The sequence below is a fragment of the Amblyomma americanum genome, chromosome 7, assembly GCF_052857255.1.
Source record: "Amblyomma americanum isolate KBUSLIRL-KWMA chromosome 7, ASM5285725v1, whole genome shotgun sequence".
Taxonomy (NCBI): Eukaryota; Metazoa; Arthropoda; class Arachnida; order Ixodida; family Ixodidae; genus Amblyomma; species Amblyomma americanum.
Window position 1 is genome coordinate 90,538,260 of NC_135503.1, and position 19,557 is coordinate 90,557,816.

A 19,557-nucleotide genomic window follows, 5' to 3' on the forward strand; every position below is an offset into this window, starting at 1 on the left:
CGCCAGTTGGGGCCCAGTTCAGTTCAATTCAGTTCAGAAAAACTTTATTTCCGGCAGATGGTGGTCTCCCTACCCCCGCTCAGGCTCGGCCGAAGCCTAAGCCCGATTAGGAGAAGAGGCCGTCGGCTGAGGACGGTGTAGCTGATGCTTCACGGCCTCAGCCGCCACGCGGGTGGCTTTGCGCTGCGCGTTGGGGTCCTCGCTCCGCAGCAGCGCCTCCCAGGCTTCAAAACTATTTATTTCTTCCTTAGCCCCTGGTGAGCTAAGACATTCCCAAGTAATGTGGTTTAGTGTACCCCTTTCCCCAGAGTCGATACATTTTTCGTCACCTGGGTTCTTAGCAATTTTGACTGGCGATATGTATACCCCTGCTTGGATCCTCCTCCAGATATACGCCTCTTTGTGAGTAAGGGATACGTCTGGAGGAGGGTATATTCTTCTTCCTAATTTGTAACCATCCGTAATTTCCTTGTACGTGATTGGGGCATCCTTAAGATTTGTGCAGACTGGTTGCTCCGCTGCTGCCCATCCGGATGTAGGTTACTCGGGCTAGCAGGTGAGCGGCCTCGTTACCAGCTATTTCTTCATGTGCTGGTATCCAGAATAGTGCAGCAGACCTATGTTTTGGCATGCTTTCCAGAATGCGTTTGGCTTCCCAAGAGACCAAGCCCTTACTAAAATTTCTGACAGTGGATTTACTGTCGCAAAGAATGTACCCTGCATTAGATCCTGCCAGAGTGAGCGCCACCGCCACTTCTTCAGCAGTTTCCGTGTTCTGGGTTCTGACTGAGGCTGTGATCAGGGGTTTTCCCTGACCGTCTACAACAGCCGAAACCGCAGCCCCCTCCAGACCCCCAGCAGCGTCTACGTATGCTACCTCCTCAGCAGGCAGCTCTCTGAACTTTTTTGCCATAGCCTTGGCCCTATGTTTCTGTCTATATTTGTTGAACTGAGGGTGCATGTTTTTCGGTATGGGAGGAATTTTTATTTTGGAGCTGATGTCGAGGGGTATATCTACCTTGCCTTCTATTTTGCTGTCAGGCTGTACCCTCACCCATTCCATAATTTTCCTGCCTGTCCGGGTTTTGCTAAGTCGCTCAAGCTGTGAAATTCTAACTGCTTCCTTAAGCTCCGCCCATGTGTTATGAACCCCCATTTTTTCTAGTTCTTCAGTGGATGTATTTACAGGTAAACTTAGGGCTCTTTTTACACTTTTCCTAATGATTATATTCAGTCTGTCTACCTCCCCTTTGTTAAGCTCCATGAAGGGAGTGGCGTAGCAGATCCTGCCTGTGATAAAAGCCTGCGTGAGCCTGAGCAGGTTCCGCTCCTTCAACCCCCTTCCTTTGGTAGCTATTCTTCTAATTAACCCTGCTATCTTATCTGTATGCTGTTCTTGTTTCTTTATTGTGCTAGCGTTCTTGCCTTTGGAATTGATGAAGAAACCAAGGATTCTGATTTCCTCAACTCTGGGAACCTTGCGGCCCTCAACTATGATGTTGATGTCTGGCTTAGGTCCGTATATTCCTTTGGCGTACACTAGAACCTCTGATTTTTGAGGAGAGCAGGCCAGCCCTCTCTCTTTGACATATTTAACAATGATGTCCGCAGCCTGTTGTAGCTTATCTCTAGCTTCGAACATACCAGGTTCGCTGATCCAAAGATGTATATCATCGGCGTACGATCTGAATTTGAGGTTGCTAATTGTGTTGAGCAGGGGGTGGGAGTCCTCTCATTGCTATATTGAAAAGAAATGGGGATAGTACTGCCCCTTGTGGCGTGCCGGACCCCCCTATCTTAATTGGTTCCGACTTTGCATCCTGAAACTTCAGTATCGCTTCTCTGTTTGCGAGAAAGTCCTTTATGTAGTTGTATGTTCTTAGGCCCAGGTTTGCTTCCTGTATGCCTCTAAGTATAGCGTCATGCCTAACATTATCGAATGCCTTAGTTAGGTCTAGGCCTAATATAACTTTCAACTCACGTGGTCTGAAGCCAACCATCTCGTGTGGCCATTTGTTATTGTCCTCCATATGCCTGGAAAGTCTGTTGAGCACTACATGCTCCATTACCTTTCCTACACAGGATGTAAGTGAGATTGGTCGCAAACTGTTGAGTTCCTCGGGTTTCCCCGGTTTTGGTATAAATACTACTTCTGCCTGTTTCCAGGCTTTGGGAATCTTTCCGGTTTCCCATACTTTCTCAATGTAGGCCGTGAGGTTGGTGACGGATACATCATCAAGGTTTTTAAGTACCTTGTTTCCAATGCCATCTGAGCCGGGTGCCGACTTTGTTTTTAGATTGCATAACGCAGCACGCACCTCCGCTTCCGTGATTGATGCATCCAGCTCCGGGTTGTCCTCACCACCATATTCTGGTAGAGGCCCAGCCGGTTCCTGGTTGATATATACTTCTGCCAGACGCTCGCATAGTTGTTCATCTGTGCCGTTGAAATTGTGCCTGACTTTCGTTTGTCTAACTCTTGCCTCTGATTTGGTTTTATCTGGGTCCAATAAGTGTCTGATTATATTCCACGTCTTTGTCAGACTCATTCCCTTTTCCATCTGGTCGCAAGCGCTTAGCCAATTTTGCTCGCATACCTGAAAGGCATGCTTTTCTATTTCCCTGTTGAGTTTGCTTAGGTCCCTCGTTATCCGCCTGTCGTTCTTATTTTTCTTTTTCCTTTCCTCGAGGGTCGTTTTCTGCCGAAAAAGACTGAGAAGCCTGCTGTCCACGTTTTGTGGGGCGTCCTTGTCCTCTACCTCCACTGTAGTGTCCTCTACGTGTTTTTTAAGCAGGGTGGTCCACTCGCATATGTCGGTTATGCTGCCCATGTGTTCTGCTTCTCTTATGGCCCTAAATTTATCCCACTCCGTGATGGTTGGCTTCTTATATTTTCTCACCGCGATGCCCTTTCCTAAAATGAGGGATATGATGATGTGGTCGCTACCTAGGTTCTGCCCTGTGGTGGCCCAGGTTGCCTTAGTAATGTTTCTGCTGAGGGTGAGGTCCGGAGAAGTATCCACCTTTCCTCCTGATCCTTCTCTCGTTGGCGTGCAGGGATCGTTATGCAGTGTGATCCCTAGGTCTTGAATGCATTCTAGCAATTGCCGACCCTTGGAATTTGCCTGCTTGTAGCCCCACTCCGGAAGGGCCGCGTTGAAATCACCCATAATAACTAAGGGACATCTGCCTGCGATTTTGATTGCCTCCTTAAAGGTGGCTTCTAAGTTGAATTTCTGCCTTGGGTTGCTGTAAACGTTAAGAAGAAAAATGCTGTTAGATTCCCTCCTTCCGGTGATTATTTCAACAAAGACGGAGTCTGGTCCTTCGGACTCTATGTCATGTTTTATGACGGCCAGATTCTTTTTAACCAAAGTTGCCACCCTGGAGTCCGTCTTCCCGTTCCCGTAAAACTTATAGCCGGCTACTGGGGCTCAGCTTTTCCTCCGTGACGTCACGTGCCGGCGCAGCGCCCCTAGCGGGAGGAGCGGGAGGCAGGTGGTGGCTGCGGCCGCGCGCAACCGCGCGAGTTGGGGCCCAGCTTTTCCCCCGGCTGTCGTGACGTCACGTCACGTGGTTGTGCTAAAGGTCAATGCTGGCTGCCCGGCCGCGCCCAAGGGCTGAACTGAGTGATTGCAATATGCAACGCATAAAAAGTTCGAAATTTCGTCAGCGGTACCACGAAGGAGAGCTTTACTTTCACAATACCGGCTGAGGTAGTCGGTGGCGACCACAATGTAGCGGTTACCCAGCGAGGGCTCCGGAAATTGGCCGAGAAAGTCCATTGCGACTTGGTGGAAGGGGACTTGTGGCGGATCAATAGGCTGCAGTAGTCCGGCTGGCTTAGTCGGCGGCGTCTTGCGACGTTAGCACTCGCGGCAAGTTCTGACGTAACACTGGACAATAGCAGCTACCCTGAGCCAGTAGTACTTCTGGCGTATCCGCCAGAAAGTGCGGGAAAACCCCAGGTGCCCAGAAGATGGGCCATCATGGCACGCCTGCATAACTTCGTCGCTCAAGGCCGCAGGTACGACGAGCAGATAGGCAGCTTCCGTCGTGTTGTAGCTTTTCTTATAGAGAACGCCATCGCGCAAACAGAATGACGACAGTCCACGTGAGAAGATTCGCGGGGGCGACGCAGCGCTTCCTTCAAGATGCTCTTTGAGAGGCCGTAGTTCACTGCCGTCTCTTTGGTGTTGAGTGAGGACGGACGTGGAGATGCCGTCGACAAAAATAGAAGCGTCCTCAGGATCAGCGCGGTTGTCCTCGATAGGACCACGAGACAGACAGTCGGCATCACTGTGCTTCCTACCGGACTTATAAACGATGGTGACATCGAACTCTTGAAGGCGAAGGCTCCAGCCTGCAAGCCGCCCAGAGGGATCATTGAGGTTCGCCAGCCAACAAAGCGAATGGTGATCAATGACGACTCTAAAAGGGAGGCCGTACAAATACGGGCGAAATTTGGTTACTGCCCAAAGAACTGCCAGGCATTCTTTTTCAATAGTGGAGTAGTTCGCCTCCGAGCGTGACAAGGTGCGGCTTGCGTATGCGGTGACACCATCGATATCATCCTGCCACTGCACAAGGACCGCTCCGAGGCCGTGTTGCTGGCGTTGGTGTGCAGTTCAGTGTCGGCTGACTCATCGAAGTGGCCAAGGATGGGCGTACTTTGGAGATAAGTGCGGAGGTCTTCAAAGGCCTGTTGTTGCTCCTGGCCCCAGAGGAATGGTTTGGCATCTTTCGTGAGGCGGGTAAAGGGCTCAGCGATCTGGGAGAAGTTCGGCACAAAACGCCGATAATAGGCGCAGAGACCCAGAAAGCGGCGCACACTGCGCTTATCGATTGGCACGAGAAAAGCAGCGACGGCGGCTGTCTTATCCGGGTCAGGGCTTACTCCCTTAGCGCTGACGATGTGGCCGAGAAACTTCAACTCTTGGAAAGCGAAGTGACACGTTTCGGGCTTGAGGAAAAGACCGGCCGAACGAATTGCTGCGAACACAGACCGCAGGCGCCTCAAGTGTTCTTCGAACGTAGCGGAGAAGATGACTACGTCATCCAGGTACACTAGGCAGGACTGCCATTTTAGATCGGCAAGCACGGTGTCCATCATCCCCTGGAAGGTAGCAGGAGCCGAGGACAGGCCGAAAGGAAGAACCCGGAATTCGTACAGACCATCCGGTGTAATAAAGGCGGTCTTTTTTCGGTCGCGTTCGTCACCTCGATTTGCCAATAGCCACTGCGTAGATCAAATGACGAGAAGTACATGGCGTGGCGTAGCCGCTCCAGGTAGTCATCAATGCGTGGCAGAGGATAAACGTCTTTTTGGTGACTTTGTTTAGACGTCTGTAATCAACACAGAACCGTAGGGTTCTATATTTCTTCTCCACTACAACAACAGGCGATGCCAACGGGCTCGTCGACGGCTGTATCACGTCGTCTTGGAGCATTTCTTGAACTTGTCGGCGAATGGCATTCCGTTCCTTCGAAGAGATTCGATAAAGCGGTTGGCATAACGGTCTCTGGTTTGCGTCAACTATAATGCGGTTCTTTGTGAGCGGAGTCTGCCCAACCTTGGAGGTCGAGGCAGAACAGTCGCGGAATGATTCGATAATGCTCTCGAGGCAGCGTTTCTGATTAGACGGTAGGTTCGGCTTCACGTCGGTTTTTATAGGAGTGGTCGGTGCCTCCACTGATGCCGGGATTTTGGACAGCGCGTGCTGTCCTGTGACTTCGCAAAGTTCTTCGAGATACGCTATAGCTGTTTTTCCAGGAAACCACTGGGCTTCAGAACCAAAATTGGTCACTAAAAGCTCCGTTCGCCCACTGTTCAATTGAATAATTCTGCGAGCTACACAGACTTGCCGACCCAGGAGCAGAGAGATGTTGGTTTCAGCGATGCCACGAGTGCTGGGGCTGTTATCACACTCTAAGGTAACAAACATGCCGGCTCTTGACGGGATCAACACGTGGTCGTCACAGACGCATAACTTAGCCATGCGTGGCTCGGTATCGTCGTCGACAGGGCCTTGGGTGGAAAACGACACGATTAGCTCCTGGAGGTTGATAACGGCAGCGTACTCCTGAGGGAAATCCAAACCGAGTATCAGGTCTTTGGAGCACTCGGGTAACACAGCGAAGCAACCAGGGACAGTAACACCGCGAATCTGGATTCGCGAAGTGCAGACACTGACCGGAGTTACCACGTGACCACCAGCCGTCCGGATCTGCGGCCCACACCAAGGGGTCAGAACCTTCCTCAAGTCCGTGGCTAACCGTCTCCTCATTACAGAAAAATCGGGGCCGGTATCCACGAGTGCGGTAACGTCGTGGTTGCCGGCGGATACCGGAATTTCGGCGGAGACCAGTCGATCGCAGCGCGTCGTCGAGGTCGTCGAGTCAGGTCGTCGTCGGTCGTAGCGTCGCGGCGAATCGTCGGGTGGAGGCTCTAGACTCGGTACAATAGCGGCCGCCCTACCCCGGAGGACGCCGTCTTCAGTTTTCCCGACGTGAGGACGTACCTCTGAACTGGCCAGAGGATGACGGACGGCCGGGCAAAGAGAACCGCCTTGAGGATGGCGATCGGGACTGGCGTAGCTGCGAGGTCGAAGATTGCACGTTATCAGCCAAGTACTGTTCGACATCCCGTGGTCTTTCACCGTAGCGTGGTCGAGGTGCGTCAGGTGAAAACCCCCTTAAACCCATTCTGCGGTAGGGGCAATGGCGGAGGATGTCGCCGGGCTCCCCGCAGTGATAACAAAGGGCGGGCGATGGCGTACGCCAAACGTGCGCTTTGCTCACGGGGGGTCTGAACTTCTGCGGCACGGAGGGTACTGTTGCGATTGGCTTCTGCAGGTAGGGCACAAGAGCGACGAGGGAAAAGGCTCGCATCGCTGGCCCTGGACTTTGTAGCGCCTCGCTGTACGTCATAAAGGAGGGCGCTGGGTGTGGAGATGGGGGTGGCTGCACAACTCGTCGGATTACGAGTCGCTGCCGCAACGTCGCTGCCGTAACGTCCGTTACGGCAGCGACGTTAACCTGTGGAGCTTCAAAGCGAAGTTTCGCCAGTTCCTCGCGCACAAGGCTTCTTACAAGCTCCCGAAGCTCCTCGGCGGGCAGCGACGTAGGCTTGTGCTGGGAAGCGGCTGCTACAGTAGCCTGACGTCCGTAGTGGGCGCCCCGCTCCTGCAGAGAGCGCTCGATACCCGTTGCCTCCTTGTGAAGTCGGACACTGTTCGTGGCGAGTCACGGACCCGTCCGGCAAACAGCTCCTCTTTTACGCCACGCATTAAGTGGTGTACCCTCTGGGCTTCGGGCGCAGCAGGGTCGGCCCGATTGAACAGTACCCTCATGTCCTCTATGAACATCGCGACGCTCTCGTTCGGCTGCTGTGATCTTGAGCGCAGGGCGATTTCAGCTTTCTCTTTTCTTTCGCTGCTGGTAAATGTCACAAGCAGCTCTCGACGAAAAGCCTCCCAGGTGGTAAAGGAAGCTGCATGGTCCCCAAACCCCGTTTTGGCCGAGTCCTGCAGCGCAAAGTAGACGTTGCGCAGCTTGCGCTCGCCGTCCCACTCATTGAAACCCGCCACTCGGTCAAAGCTGGCCAACCAGTCTTCGACGTCCTCGAACCTGTCCCCGTGGAACGGTGGCGGTGACCGAGGTGCGTGAAGGACGAATGGCAGGGCATTCCCGAAATGCTGAGTTGTCTGGCCAGCCGCGGTGTATGTCATGGCCCTTACCGGCACTGTCAGTTGGCCGAACTCCGGCTGTAGGCCTCGCCGACGGCGGCCCGCCTTGTGGACGGGTGTTGAGTCCACGCGTGGAGAACAGGCGTCAAGAGTGTCCTCGTAGTGAGAGTACATGGGACGCGCCCAGTACCTCCACCAAATTGTCGCCGATAAACGGTCGAAGAACTCAAAACCAAGTTTAATTAGACGTGCTGGGCGTGCAAGCCAGCAGGGAGCTCGAGCGAGGAAGAAGACGAAACCTCTCGCCCCTCGACTGCGCAAGGCATGGCAAGTCCCATCTAAAACAGTTCGGCCGGGATTGATTGGGACTGTGGCAATATGTACGGTCCCAGGGATTCCAAGAAACTATGCACATCCATCTGCGACATGTTCTCCAAGGGATTCCTATATCATGTCCACCTAACTCTCAGTAACTCTGGCTTTGGCCAAGCTGTGCTGCTAGTTTACTTCGCTACTATTATTCACGAACAGAAATTAATAGCTTTGACCTTTTATTCCTGCACACCCTGGTCTCTAAAGATAAAGCAGTTTGTTTCAGGTGTGAATGCAAAGAGGCACATACCACAGGCAGCGCTTCTGGAAACTACTCTCGCCTACTTAGCCAAAAAGATATATTCAGCACACCCACATCTTCACCGATGGTTCAACTACTCAAGACTTTCTACCTAATGCATTTACGTGCTCTCAACAAGCCAAGTGCTTTCTGATCGGCTGTAGAGGAAGACATCCTCTATGAAAGCACAGCTCTACGTCATTAGAGAATTTTCCTCCTGTAACCTGCGCTAAACCCCCAGCCAATGGGTACATTTACGCACTGAAAACCACCTCTGCAAATCCTTTCCAATCTGATGAAAAAAAAGAATTAATTAGCCCATTCCTCTCGACATTCGGTATCTACATAACTTGGCTATTGCAGCAGACCACTCCATAACATTTCAGTAGATACTAGCTTACCGGGGCATTCTGGGGAATGAAAAAGCAGATGAAGTGGCCTACAAAGGCCTCCAACACCGGAAAGATATTCATATTATTTTTTCACGAAGTGTATTCTTCACAACTGGCAAAAAATTTCCTCCTGAAGAAAAGAACTAGGTGTGGAACTTGCAAACAAATCATTACCAATTTCTTTGCTCAGTCAACATACACTCAGATCTAGACTTCCACCTGAAATTCCTCGCAATCTGCAAACTATTTACCATCGACCTTTTCGTGAACGCTGCATTCACAAATGGCTTACGATACCGTTTAGGTCAAGAGAACAGTCCGCACTGTGACAACTGCCGCTCAGTCGAAACTGTGCAGCATATCCTGGTTTAGTGCACTGCATATCCCGACGAATGTGCATACTAAGAGAATTCCATAGAGTCAATCGCCCTAATTCTTCCAACAATGGACTACGTATTAGGTCTCTTACCGTGTCTTGTGCAGCAGAGACATGCTATGAACTTTTGATCTTCCTGTGCGGGCAGTATTGAGAAGCAGAACTGTAGTTATGCCTGCATCATTGCAAAAAACATTCTAAATAGCACATAATGACCATGCTGGCTTTGCACGAAACAATGCCTTAGATATAAAACATGGTGACCGTCAATCCCTAGAGCTGTAGGAAAACATGAATTACATCTAATGTCAGCTGGTCAGTCAATCTCTAATTAGGCCAGAACATGTGATACCAGTAGACATACGCTGCCGTTTTTGTGTTCAGACTTCGTGACAGCCCTGGTGACGTACTGCAGCCGGGATGTGGTGGCACCAGTCACAGTCACTAAGAGCACCAGAGCAAAGACAGTTCGAGCGTGGTTGAATGGCATACATGCTGTTGTTGGGAACCAAGAATAAGCCGTGTCGGGCAACAGGCCCTTTTTTCATCAAAGGAGCAGAGTCTTTCTAAAGTTTCGAAAAATCTATGTGAAAAACTCTATGCAACATCATCGCCAGGCGGTAGCTAGGTGGAGCAGGTAAACCGAGCCTTGTTGAAAATGATATCAACACAGGCTGATGAATTAAGATGTGAAAAATGAGCTGAAGCTGCCGCTGATTATAGAGACAAACAGAAACACACTGCATCAAGAGAGAGAGAGAGAAACAGAAGAAAAAAAGCCAGGAGGTTAACAAGGCGATGCCCAATTGGCTACGCTACACCTGGGGAAGGAAACAAAGGGAGAAAAAGAAAGAAAGCAGCAACGAAATCTGTTTTTCACCTTTCCTTCGACCCGTGTGATAACTGGACAGATGGCGCGCACGTAAAGTTCATAGTCGGGAACTCAACCCTGAGTCCTTTAGCAACTTCAGGAGCGCCTTCACCGCTCTCGTTTGTAATGCAGGTTTTGTCCAAGACCTCAGAATCTTTGCTTCCGTAAGAGGAGGAGAGTCCAAGCGGAGGAGTGTACCAGGATGGCACGCTCTCGCTTAAAACGAGAGAAGTCACAAAGTAGGTGCCCAATCGTTTCATCACATCCATACTGCTCACATGTTGGAAAGTCTGCCATTGCGATGAGATGCGAAGAGGCGTCGTAAACGCCACTCCTAGCCGCAGGCGGCACAATAGCGTAGCTGTAACAGTTCAAATTAACAAATAAAAAAGGAACTCCTAGTTCTTCAAGAAGCTAGAGGGACAAATGCCAAAACATGCAACGACATGGTCCCTCAACACCAGCCAAGTGATCGCTTAGGGATAGGCCTCCAAAAAAGAGAAACAATGGTTACCGTAGCTGGAAGACGTCGCATATTCATTGTTGAAAGGAAAAATAGCGTAATAGCGAGCAGATACAGCAAGGCAGTTGACAATAAAAGAAAGGTGGAATGCTCAGGAGTGACAGCCGGCAAGAAGAGGTACCTGAGCAGTGGCCGAGACAGCAGCTAAAATAAAGCTGTTTGGGAGCCTGCAGCAATGTTCCTACACATTGAAAACAGCTATAAGGTACCAGTTAGTCCCACTTTGCAATAGAAGAGTGACGCATTGCAACTGTAGTTGCATTAGACAGCAAATTCAAATTCATTTTCCAGCTCAACAAGCACAGGAACAAGAGTTGTAGTCGGATCAGTGCTACGCCTGCATTACCCTTGCTAGAATGCATGTGTGCTGTGCCGAGTTCTGTTGTCATGCATACACAGCAAGTGGTGCCAATAAACAAACCCTTATAGACTCGTTACATTCCATCTTTATGAGCACTCACATGGTAACAGTGGTCTACCAACATTATCTACGTAGTCCTCTCCTATATTTCGCCTTCTGAGCACTAGAGCCTGCGTATTATTTTTAGCATCTTCTCTTCAGTGGTGTGCAACATTCTATGTAAGGTCCAGCAGGCTGATATAACAAATGGTTTAGGATTTGGAATGAGCACAGGCATTTAATGCATACACTAAGACAACAAAGTATACTCACAAAAAGCTGTTCCACACAAAGAGAGCAAACATGGACACTATACGCATATCTGAGAGTGGAAAGAGCACGTATGAAAGAGGGAGGCCACAAACTTGTTATCAAATGCTTGGGTGGGTTATATGTCCGTCAACACCAGCACATTCATCAAGGGCACATCGTTACACACCAAACCACAGACCAGATCCCTTAGAAAAATTTATCCAAACATGTCATCAAAGTCTTCTGTTGAGTGAACAATGAAATGAAGAAATGAGCCCTAAGACCCTTTCCTACTGTTGTATGTAGCCTACGGAAAACTCACTGGATGTGCCAGCGCTGTCAGTGTTGTTCCTAGAAAATTCGACCAAATCATTTTTTATCACAGGGAATCATGCCGATAGAGTCCTCGCCTCAGAGTGTCATCTTTATTAGGGATGTACTTAGGCTTGCCTCCCTAGTGCTTTGTTACCTAGGCGTGTCTTTTTAAGATGAATTTGGAACTGCTTTCTAATGAGTATTATAACGTTCATGGTTAATTTTAGAACTTTGTTGCCTGCTCGTCTGCAAGTTCCGCGACAAATATGCAATATTTTGGAGTGCTTTATAGGAATCAAATATTTTTTGGTGAACACTAACACAAAACCGAAGCCTGACGAAGTAAATCGCTTGATTTCACGCTCGTTGAATACCATTTCATCTTTGGCAACAATGAAAGCAAAGGTCATTGGCACATATCCCTATTCGAAGCGTGCCAAACACCCGTGATAAAGAGGCGAGCTTACAGCGAAGCGACAATTACCTCTTAATAAAGGGGAGGGTCCCTGAACCATGTGTAACTAGGCGAGGGGAAGTGGCGCCGAATCCGGGCGACGACGCAGGCGGGCAGCATTACCCGTTTGCCTCTTCCCAGCCTGCCTGCCCCAAATCCTGTTAGTGAAGATGCGGTACGTGACCAAACGGTTTTGCCTGAAAATAAAAAGCGTTACAGCGAGTCACAAATCCCCGCACCTGTCATGCGACGCTTCCGCACTGCTGTAGTTGACCTTTGTGAAACACTGCCTACTTGGTCACATCGTCGTTATTCCTTGTGTTATCTTCGTTTTCCTCCTCCAGAGCATTGCACACAACCCGCAGTACTTGCGGCCTGCAGCAAACGCTCTCGAAGGCGGGGTGGCCGGTGATGCAGCCATCGCCCTGCTCATTCACAACCTGTGGCACGACGCGGCAACAAAGCTGCTCGTCGACCGCCGACATGCTCTCGCAGCAGCCGCAACTGCACCTGCGAAGGCGCCGACACAAACATGAAACGGGATTTCATGAAAGAAGTAAATGTGTGTGCCTTGGCGCGCAAACTAGAAGTCCGCTCGTCGCGAAACGCACCATGGAACGCTGTCGTCTTCGCTGCCACCGGGGGAATCTGGTGAGCCCGCCCACGAGTCGCATTTGTCGTCGAACTGCGGGTCTTGAAATGGCGTGAAAGCATATGGCTCGAAACTCATCGCGGCGGTAGCTTCATGCAGCCGCTGTTCGAGCTCCGGATCCATGGCAAAATCGCAGACTATGTCGACGTACGTACCAGAGCGGCCGTGCGTGTAAATACTCGCTCGCCACCGGAAGTAGGCAAGCCTAGCCTACCGAACGTCACTGCGTGACGTTTTCATAGGCAGGACCAGCAGGGCATAGACCCACCCTGTTTTTTCTTTAGACGGAGTTTCGGCGGCCATTAGTTGAGAGGAGATAAGAGGGGAAAGGAGGACCATCATTTTTAATCACCGATATCTTCGGTGTTAGTGAGGCTGGCTTAAAAAAATTTGCGTTGCGGTGACGTGTGTTAAATACCGACAGCTGGGGCGCTTTTCGTAACCTTGATATTTATTTTTTCACGGACCCTTTCAGAGTAACAGAGTGGATTCCAAGAGAAGGCAGGCGTATTAGGGGGCGGCAACAAGTTATGTTGACAGATGAGATTAAGGGGTTGGGGGGGTATGGAGGCCGCAGCTGGCAAAGGACATAGACATGGGAGAGGCCTTTCGCCTGCAGTAGGCGTAGTCAGGCTGCTGCTGCTGCTGCTGATGATGATGATGATGATGATGATGATGATGACTGCACATCAGTTGTTTGGCTTGGACGCTGACAATACATCGTCGAAGCCCTAGTTCCGGCACGTTGCTCATCAATGACTTTGTGTAAAGGTAAGCACACGCCACACGGTTTTTTTATAGCGTAAGGTGCGTCACGCGATTTCCGGCAATTGCCAGAGTACCGTCGGCTACGCATACGCAGCTGTGGCTAGGCTCAGCGTGTCACATGATTCGATAGTTGCGAGGCGAGGAAGCGCCGTCGGCTCAACATGCGCCGCGGTGGCGAGTTGGAGAGTCACGTGGCATGACGTCAAAGCCAAGCATCCGCTCCTTCTGGTTTGAAGGTCAAATTTCATAGCCACGTGACCTTCAGCTTTGTATCGAAGGATTAGAGCTTTTGCTCTAAAACTCCTCTGTTCACTGAGGAATGCGACTCCCCCCACCGAGAAGGGAAAGTCGAATTTCGTTATGAATAGAAACAGGTTTAGGAGTGCAAACTGCTGGGCTAGTTGGTTCATATTGCATAGAAAAGGAACCAGCGAAAATAGACGCAAGACAAGAACAAAGGAGGCACACACCACAACGCTCGGATGTGCCCCTCTTCTATTGGGTTGCTTACAATACCCCCTCACTCATATAACAAAGCAAACTATGCTCAAGATGGTATAGGGGCTGGCCTCCTCTTTATGCACTAAACCAGATGCGACTATTCCACCAGACTTGTTGAGGTATCCGTAAACAGTAAGGTGCCGTGTCAGTGAGATGCGCTGGAAAATACGATGCGCCATTGTCGTATTACACAAAAGGATAAGTGCCTGCCGCCGCCGTCAGTTGGCCCTCAGCTTTCGGAGAGTGAAGGTGTGGCGCTATGGAGTCTTCATCGTTCAGGGCAAATCGCTGGCGTCTACATCATCAGGTGACACAGCAAAGCGTGGTAGCAGGCCCCACTTCACTGCCGACGAAGTACGAAACCATCGCAAGGCAAAGTAACTTGCAAAACGAGCTATTGCAGTCAAACAACGCTACCCCCCGCCCCCCCCAAGCACCTGACAACTCAGCGACAAGCAATGTTTTCGCGATTACACATTATAAGAATTGCTTTGGTGTCCCGTAATTTTTAAAGGCGCATTTCTGTGGGCGTTCTACTTTTGTTCTACTGTGTCTTCGTCTTCTTCACGCTTTTTTCAATTATGTGCCTTGCTTTCTGGAACGGAATGAACAGGAATTTCATCTGTTGTTTGCCTCCCAGAGGTAGTGGAATTGCGAAATTCTGCAGGACACAAGCAGAGCGCTAAGCACCTATGGGCTGAGCAGCAGCGATTATAAAGTGTTTCTTTATTCGTTCTCTGAAACGAGGAAAAAAAATGAAATACGTGATTGAACAACACGCTAGAAACAAACAGTCCTGCTGGGAGCTTACAGCGGGCGATATAAATCCTGCCCATGCGTTTTCTTTATCTGAAGTTCATGAAGTTCATGTAGCTGTGAGAAATTGTAAATAGATCAACGTCAGTTGAAATTATACTCTGTGTTCAGAAAATACTCACCATTGCTGTGTTTCTTCTTGTTTCCTTTCCCGCTTAGCAATAAGGAATTGGTAGCAGGGAAGACACGACAAAGGCGGCCTGTGTTTTCGAGTCGTGATTCCGCTTGTATCTGAAGAAAGCAGCAAGCTCCTGCTGACCAAAGGCTGCACCGCCCTGTGTGTTCTTTCTTTTACTCCAGCCAAGCATGCAGTGCTCAAGTTACCGCAGAATTTTATTTGAGCCCCAACACGCATACATCACTGAGTTCGTTTGTTGTTGCTCGGAAAAGGAATTCATCAAATTATTGCTGAAGGTCGTTATCGCATCATGAGTTAAGATAAAAAAACCAAGCTCCACACAAGTTTCTGTTCAAACAACGAACTTTGTATAATGCCAGAAATTCCCGTGACCAGCCAAGAGAGCCGCGATTGAGAAGCGACAGATAATCTCCCTCGTGTTTGCGCTGTGCTGCGGGGTACAGCGATGCGTTATGGACTGCTTACATATGAAAGCTGGAGCAGCCCAAAATCCCGATGGGGTCAGGAGCGTGCGTAACAATACACACGTGTCATCATGCATTCAAGCATAGAGAACACCTCGCGTGGCAATGGAAAACAAGCGTGACGCGTTTTGCTGTTATCCTGATAAAGCGCGGCACGTGGAAAAAACATTGCGCGTCGCTGTCGCTGCTTTAAGGAAGTGTCTTAACGCTGTAATGACTAGCCATTGAAAACATGGGAACCCGATTATGAACTAGCATGATTTCATCACAAATGTTCCTTTACTGCAGAAAGGTAACAAAACCAAGCAAAAACATAATTACGGCATAATAAATTTTGTAATTTTAATCAATTATGAACGAATAAGCACGATGAAACTGTGGGCCGATATACAGGCACGTGCAGGTAAACAGAAGCAGTGAAATCTAAGGTTCGACGAAATCTCGTCTCGTCGGGTGAATACATTGGCGAAAATAACGAAGCGCCGACCAAAAGGTGTTGTCAAGATGGAAGGACGTTTCGACTTCCACACGGAAGTCGGCGCTTCGTTATTTTCGCCAAACAGAAGCAGTATTAAAATCTCCCCTTCCCGCCAATTCAACACCGCGACCCTAGATATTTTAGGCTCTTTTGCCATCAGTGTTCGTTTTAGCATGATTTCTGTTTCAGCAGGCCTTCTGTATATCTGGGAGCGGATATGTTGACCTTGATTTAATGAACTAAACATCAGACGCATGTAAGCCCGAACCTCGAATGCGCTTCATCCACCTGGCACCGTTCACAAGCACACCTTACCAATTAATTAGAAGCCGTTCAAAACCGAGCAGTGCGGTTTATGATGTCTGAGTACTCGCATGAGGCTAGTGTCACTGCACTAAAACGAGCCCTTTACCTCCCAAGTCTTTAGTGACGTCTCATCGCTTCACGCATCTGCCTCCTTCATTCCTTTTTCTACCAACATATTAACAGGCACTCCTCAAGAATATCCCCTCTCCTAAACCACTGTCCGCCAAAGGCTTTCATGAAAGGCCGCACGTCAGCGCTGAATAATCCATTCTTTTCAGGTGCGATATCCCGATGGAATGCCCTGGCTGGCAATATTTTTTCGTGCACAGATCGAGCAATTTTTCTCACAAAACTAGAGAATCGCCTCCGTTTTCCATCATGCTTTTCACCTTACCAAATAATCTGCCTGTCTCTTTTCATTTTATTTTTTGCTTTGTTTGGTTCCTTTGCTTTCTGTTGTTCTTTTTGATATTGTTGAACTGCTATTGATATGCTGTTACACACTGTTCTCGCGCCCGCCTTATGTAACAGCCACGGGTCCTTAAGGCTTCAATAAATTTAATAAAACGAAAAGTTAGCAGGCGTTTTCTCTTTGCTAAGCACGGGATATCGTGTGGTAGCACTAGTTACGGTGGGCACTTAAGGTCCTTTCACGCTAAAGGCATTCCACCTAAAGGTCTTTACCTTGAAGGCATTTACCATTAAGGCCTCCGCCCTAAAGGCCATTGGCCCAAATGCCTTTACCGCGCTGGCCTTTCATCTAAAATTATTTACCCTGAAGCCATGTATACCCTGAATGCCTGCACCCAGGTGTACCCTTCAGCCAATCAAAGGCTTGCCAGGTTTAAACACCTGGCAGGGCGACCACGACTCAGTGGGCAGGTAAGCTCAGAACCTTCTTAACGAAGTAAAATAAGGAAAGCGCGGCAACACCAATGAGGTCTTGCTCAGAAAGAAGGCCACGGTTAGCCGTATATGCACAATGTCGCCCAGAACATGAAGTGGCAGTCAGGCATGGCGTCCCTGAGGTTTTTTCTGCGCCTAGAAAGCTGGCCGGGCTATGCCCGAGGATCAGCGGCGATTAAGGTGAAGACAACGGATGCAATACAAAACATGACGAAACCTTTGTGAAATGCGCCACGGCCTGGTGTACGAGATTCCACTCAAGTGCGGACGGGTATATGTTGGCCAGACAGACCACTGCGTGAATGAACGCGCAGGGAAGCATGCACGTTCAATTCGGTCTCGATAAGGAGCGAACTTGCCCGCTTAATGCATTGCGTGTACAGATTGTGAGTTACGGTTAAAAAGCGTTAAGCGTCTCCGCCTCAAATGCAAAAGGCCCTGGTTCGATTCACAGCCTCGACACAGGTTTTTTTTTTTATTCAGTGAGTGTGCGGGGATTTCAGTGGGTTTCACAGATACCGCCGCCGAATACGTTGGTTAGCGGTTAAGCGCGTAAGGGCGGGTGGAGGGTAAAGGCGGCTCTGCGGCGAGGTGCGCGGTGTGACGTCATGCGAGATGACGTCATGCCAGATGGCGTCCGTCTAGCTGCGGCGGTTGCTACGCAACAGCTCAAGGTCTTTCTCTGTGCCTCCTCGGAGCACCGCCACAATGAAATCGCAAGTTCGTGGCCAGTGTAGCTTTCGCTACAAAAGGAGGTAACTGTATCAGTGATACTCCTGTACATCAGTACAATGCGGAAAAGAAATTTCTGGACGGCTTTTGTTGATCTCTGCATAGGCGTGATCTGCCATCCTTCTCTCTTGTTCCCCTTTCTTTAGGAGCTTGTGCACTCTGCCTATATAAGCCTCAGTGCTGTTAATAAAGCCCGTTGATAGTTTGCGCTCTTTCCGTCTTCCTTTGTTCTTCCTTTGTCTGTGTTTTTGTCTGCGTGACTCCTGTTAAGAACAACCATCCACCAACTAGACCAACAAGAAGTTCTTCTAAACGATCGGACATCTGATGCCAAGTTTTATGCGACCTCGGCGAATACTTCAATGCTTGTACTCTAGCGAATAACTCTAAGCCGGCGCTTCACACATGCGATAAAATGTTTGTGGATGATGAAATTGAGCGGAAGTGGGCCAAAGTCGAGAGTGGCGGAGGGTGGGTGGGGTGCCCATTAATTAGTGGTGTGCGGTGAGATAGGAAGGTGGCTGGTGGGTGGTACCTCGGAGGGCAGCTGGCTTTCCCACTGCTTGTCTAAATTCGAATTCACCGTCCATTTTAAGTTCGTTACCACTACTATGCGCATTTCCCGATTTCGGGCATACGTACGTACATTTGTAACTGTAGCCTGCTTTGTGGCAGGCAGCCCACCTGCACACCAAGTTGTTGGTAGCCTTCCAAGTGTGTACGCCTGGCAGGCCTTTAGCCGGGACTTCATCCAAAAGCCTTTAGGGTAAAGGCCTTATGGTGACGGCCTTTAGGGTGAAGATCTTCATGTTAAATGCCTTCCAGGTAAATCGATTTAGGCTGGAAGACTTTAGGCGAAATGCTTTTACTCTAAAGGCCTTTAGATCAAATGTTAGCACGTAAGGGCCTTTGGTGCCTACCCTAACTAATGCTACCGCATGAAATACAGTCCCTAGCCATGCTAATCCGTCTGCTATTTTTTGTCCTTGCGGCTGCGTGGGCCTCTTGTGTGCGCCTGTTCGTAAATGCAGGTATTACTCCACACGACACTGCAGCCACATATTGTCACCGAGAAACGGCTGACGTGCGTAGGGCTGGTTTACTTACACGTACGAGACACTGTTGGGTCGCGCAAGGCAGCAGGCAGCTCGAGAGATGAAGACGAGAAAACATCATGCCCCAAGATGGCTCAAAGCTTGCCAACTGCCAGGTAATACAGTTGAGCCGCGATACGGCACCACTGTAGGAGTTAGCAGTGTGGCATTACTCCCTGGGCCAGTAGTACATTTGCTGCATTCGTGCCAAACCCAGGTGGCCAGAAGATGGGTCATCATGGCACGCCTGCAGGACTTCGTCGCGAATAGCCGTAGGCACAACGAGCAGATAAACAGCTTCCGTCGGGCTGTAATTTTTCTTATGCAGGATGCCCTCGCGTAAACAGAATGACGACAGTCCGCGAGAGAAGATTAGTGGGGGAGACTGAGCGCTTCCTTCCAGATACTCAGTGAGGGACCGTAGTTCACTGTCGTCTCTTTGGGGTTGAATAAGAAAGGACGTGAAGATGGCGCCAAGAAAAACTGAATCTTCGTCGGGGTCAGCTCGGGGATCCTCGACAGGAGCACGAGACAAACATTCGGCATCACTGTACTTCCTACCAGTCTTATAGACGATGGTGACCTCGAATTCCTGAAGTCGAAGGCTCCAGCGTGCAAGCCGCCCCGAGGGATCTTTGAGGTTCACCAGCCAACACAGCGAGTGGTGGTCGCTGACGACCCTGAAAGGGCGGCCATATAAATACGGGCGAAATTTGGTCACTGCCCACACAATAGCCAGGCATTCTTTTTCGGTGGTGGAATAGTTTGCCTCAGATCGTGACAAGGTGCGGCTCGCGTATGCGATTACGCGTTCGAG